Here is a 5182-nt window from a genome sequence, read left to right as displayed (position 1 = left end):
AAAAGAAAAAAAAAAAAAAAAAAAAAAAAAAAAAAAAAAGAAAAGAAAAGAAATCAAGAAAGCTAGCCCATTTACAATAGCCACCAAGAAAATAAAATATTTTGGAATTAAGCTGACCAAGGATGTAAAAAATCTCTACAAATACAACTAGAAACCACTGTTGAGAGAAATTAAAGAGGACACAAGAAGATGGAAAGATATCCTATGATGTTGGATTGGAAGGATTAACATTGTGAAAATGTCCATACTAAACAAAGCAATCTACAGATACAATACAATCCTCATCAAAATACCAGTGACATTCCTCACAGAAATGGAAAACAAACAAACAAAAAAAACCCCAATTCTAACATTCCTATAGAATAACAAAGGGCTATGACTAGCCAAAGTAATCCTGAGCAAAACAAAAATAAAGCCAGAGACATAACACTACCTGACTTTAAGCTATACTACGAAGCTATAGTAACCAAAACAGCATAGTACTGGCATAAAAATAGACAAAAAGATCAATGGAATAGAATAGAGAACCCAGAAACCAAACCACACACCTACAGCCTCTGAACTTTGACAAAGGCAGCAAATCTGTATACTGGGGAAGAGAATGCCTTTTCAACAAGTGGTGCTGGGAAAACTGGATGCTCATATGTAGGAGAATAAAACTATACCCATAGATTTCACCATATACCAAAATCAACTCAAAATGTATTAAAGAATTAAATAAACATCCTGAAACAATAAAACTCCTTAAAGTAAACATAGGGAAACACTCCAGGAAGTAGGAGTGGGTACAGAATTCATGAATAGGACCCCAAAGCACAGGCAACTAAAGGTAAAATAAACAAATAGTATTATACAAACTAAAAAGCTTCTGCACAGCTATAGAAACAAGCAACAGAGTAAAAATAACAACCAACAGAGTCGGAGAAAATATTTGCAAAATATACTTCTGAGAAAGGATTAATATCCAGAATATATAAGGAACTCAAACAACTTTACAGCAAAAAAACAAATAAAACAATTAAAAAAAAGGGAAAGGAGCTGAACAGGCATTTCTCAAAGAAGGATATACGAATGGCCAACAGACACATGAAAAAGTGCTCAATATTACTCAACATCCAGGAAATGCAAGTAAAAACCACACTGAGATACCATCTCCCTCCAGTTAGGATAGCTAACGTCCAAAAGACTGAGAATGATAAATGCTGGAGACGTTTTGGAGAAAAAGGAACTCTCATTCACTGTTGGTGGGAATGCAAAATGTTGCAGGCTTTATGGAAAATGATATGGAGGTTCCTCAAACAATTACAGATAGATCTACCATACGATCCAGCGATTCCACCGCTGGGAATATACCCAGAGGAATGGAAATCATCATGCCGAAGGGATATCTGAATTCCAATGTTTATTGCAGCTCTATAGACAATAGCCAAGAGCTGGATCCAGCCCAAATGTCCATCACCTGATGAGTGGATAAGGAAACTGTGATACATCTACACAATAGAATACTACTCTGCTTTAAAAAAGAATGCAATACTACCATTCGTAACAACATGGATGGACTTAGAGAAAATTATATTAAGTGAAACAAGTCAGGCACAGAAAGAGAAATACCACATGTTCTCACTTATTTGTGGGAGCTAAAAATTAATAAATAAAAAAACACACAAACAAATAAGCAGAGGGGAAGAAGACAGAATAACTACAGAAATTCCTTGAACTATTTATGTCAAGAGAACAAATATGTGGGGGCGGGGGAGGGGGTGGAGAGGAACAGGTAAAGGGGCATGATAATCAAGTACAATGTATTTTGAGAAGTAAAATTTAAAAAAGAAAAAAGAAAAAGAAATAAACTAGCTTCTATACGAGCAAAATAAATTAAATTAAATTAAATTAAAAAATAAAAAATAAAATTACTGACTCCATCCAATCATCAACTGGTAAATATTTTGCTATTATTAATTTGACTCTCCTATGTCCTGTTTAGTGCCTATTTCAGCAGCCTCTCAGCTTTCACCTTCAATGGGATAAAATACTTTTTGCCTTCAGCTTCAAAGTGACAGCTTTACCTGGCTACCCATGGGGTCTTCAATAGCTCAGCCATTGCACACAGTCTTTGCAATGTGGGCAAGTTTGTAACTGTATCCAACTTTTTCCAGAAGCACAGGTAATGACATCACACTCATGACATTATCCTCCGAGGATATTTATCTGACACAATTACAGAAGAGCTCACAAAAAGGAGAGGTTCCACTGTGCTTCAAACAATACAAGATGCCATCATCTCAGTTAAATTATTTGTTCAGTCAAAGCCCACTGCATCTCTGACTCCATTAAGAAACAACTATTGACCCCTCATAGCACCACAATATTAAAGCCAGCCCAAAATCTTTTAGGGATTTTGGGGTTTTTAGGGATTTGGGGGTTTTTAGGGAAACATTTTCCTCATGTAAAATATTACTCAAACTCATTTATGCTGTTACTAGCAAATTAGCCACCTTGTATGGGGCCCCTATAAAAAAGTGGCTCTAGAATTTTTCCAAATTAAAATACAGGAGGAATTACCCCCCAGAAACCTCTTCACTGTGGAGGCTTTAGCAACCTTCTCTCATGCCTCTAGGAGTTTCTAGACCACACATGACAGCCATAAATTTCCCACAGACTTCTTATACATAAAAAAAACTCCATTTATCAGTCACACATCCTATGACATCACAGTGACAGTTTCTGGCCACATAACAGACTCTCCTGGAATCAGAGGCTCTCACAGGCCCTAAGCCTGTGGCCCTCCAAACCCAACAGCCCCCTTGGCTTTGAGTCATGGAAGTAGTACCCTGCAAGTTTGGCAAGTGATTGAGGTCTCCTTGCTAAAATAGAAATGATACCTATATGTTAGAGCCTAACCTAGGCTCCCTGGGAAATTCCACCCATATGAGAGTGTAGCCTTTCTTGTCCTCAGTCCCTTGCCAGATGTCATAGTTTTGCAGGAGGTCACTCTTCTTCTGGACTGCTTAGCTACCTGAGTTGCTCCTTGGGATCAATTGGAGGAACAGCAAAGAGTTTGTATACTTTAGAGACCATATGGCCACCATCATCACATGATTGAACTCTCTGGAGAGCTTCTACTTTCAATACCTTAACTAAGACATCCCTGGTAAAGGATTCAAGTGTCATACAACTGGCCAAACTTCGGGCAGTCATCTTTACACTGGATACCCTGGTCAACATTCAGTTCCCCGTCACAATAAAAAGTCTCACCAAGACAATCCTCATCCTCTTTAGAGTTCTAGGTATCTTTGCTAGGGACCATGGCACTCATTTCACTTCTCACATTACACAATGCAGAGATCTTGAGCAAGGCATTGAATGGAACGTCTCACCAAGACAATCCTCATCCTCTTTAGAGTTCTAGGTATCTTTGCTAGGGACCACGGCACTCATTTCACTTCTCACATTACACAATGCAGAGATCTTGAGCAAGGCATTGAATGGAATTTCATCTTCCTTACCAATCTGGCTGCAGGCCTCATAAAGTGCCATTGTGGCTTACTTAGACAAGTTCAAATTTCATTAAATGAAACGTGGCACATTTCAGTCTTCACTCAAAACCAAGAGTGAGGTGCAATAGAGTCTGAATCTGTTTTTGATATTTGACTATAGGCAAGATTTCAGGCCATAACCCTCCCACATCTCTGCAGGCTGATAAGAAAGCCTGGATGCGCCCTCCTTCAGCACTAGTGAGAAGTTTAAACTGAACAAGCCCTGACTTGCAGGTGTGGACTCTTACCCCAGCGACCAGCGACCACAATAAAATCCCAAAGACCATCTTCGTTCCCTGATCTCTTCAGTTATTTTGAACCTGCTTGGAAGCCTGCCCCACTCTTCCCAACAAGTCTCATTATGTGAATAATAAATTATTTCATAACCACTTAATACATGTCTTAGTCATGTTGTAACAAAATGCCATAAACTAGGGAGCTTATAAATAACAGAAATTTATTTCTAACAGTTCTGGAGGCTGTGAGACCAAAGTGCTGTCAGATTCACTGTCTGGTGAGGCACTATTTCCTGGTTCCTAGAGGGAACCTTCTCTCTGTGTCTTCTCACAGTGGAAGGGTCTGGCTAGCTCTCTGGGGTTTCTATTTATAAGGGCACTAATCCCATTCATGAGGGTTCAGCTCTCATCATTTAATCACATCCCAAAGGCTCCGCCTTCTAATACCATTACCTTGGAGATTAGGATTTTAACATGTAAATTTTGGGGACACACAAACATTTGGATTGTAGCAGTGCATATGTAGCATCCAACTAAATTGGTTTTGGAGGGGTGGCAGATCTTTTTCTACAGAATGACCAAAGCATGGCTTGAGATTTAATGATATAAATTGTACCCAAAGGATTAAATAATATAATCATTAATATATGTAATAATCATATTTTCCTTTTCTAAAATGATAGGCTTAAAAAAATAAGTTTCCTTTTTCTATAGGCTAAAAATAACATACTCATTCTTTTTTATTGATATTGAAACAATTATCAACTTGAAAAAAATATGAGCTCCCTTTTCTATTGTTCCAAATCTAACAAGTAACAATAAATAGTAAATGAAAAGTCTGAATTAACACACATTTTGTGAACATTATTTGTCATTATTAGATAAATTCAGTATACAGAAAAGAGTAACCATTGATTTTAATGCAATTGTGCTTTTAAAAAATGAAGTGTCATACACTTTAAACATAAAATATAGAAAGCCTTTACTGATCTACTTAAGGGTTCATTCATTACTGAAAACTTCACACACACCAGTAAAAGCAAAATGTCAATAAATGATTACTGACCTAACGAGCATATGAGAAGAATCTTAAAATTATTTGTCACTAAAATATGAAGGAAATTAGTGACAATAAATTACTGAATTAGGAATAAAGACAGGTAACCACATCATAAATTATATGTGTTGCTAAATAAAACAGGTTATTTTATAAAGCACAAACCTAAGACCAAAAGGCAAATGATCAAATATATGTACTTTAAGAGAGAAGAGCAAGAGAATTATCCTTTTTAACGTAAAAAATGAGAGTAGTTAGTTAACTTTACCTATGCGGTTTAGAACTGCATTCACACGTATTAAAAAGTCCAGATGTCCAACAGAAAACATATATGCACATATTTATAGTGTGTG

The sequence above is a fragment of the Galeopterus variegatus genome, unplaced genomic scaffold (genome assembly GCF_000696425.1).
Source record: "Galeopterus variegatus unplaced genomic scaffold, G_variegatus-3.0.2 Scaffold2265, whole genome shotgun sequence".
NCBI lineage: Eukaryota > Metazoa > Chordata > Mammalia > Dermoptera > Cynocephalidae > Galeopterus > Galeopterus variegatus.
Note: the sequence above shows the minus strand (reverse complement) of the source record.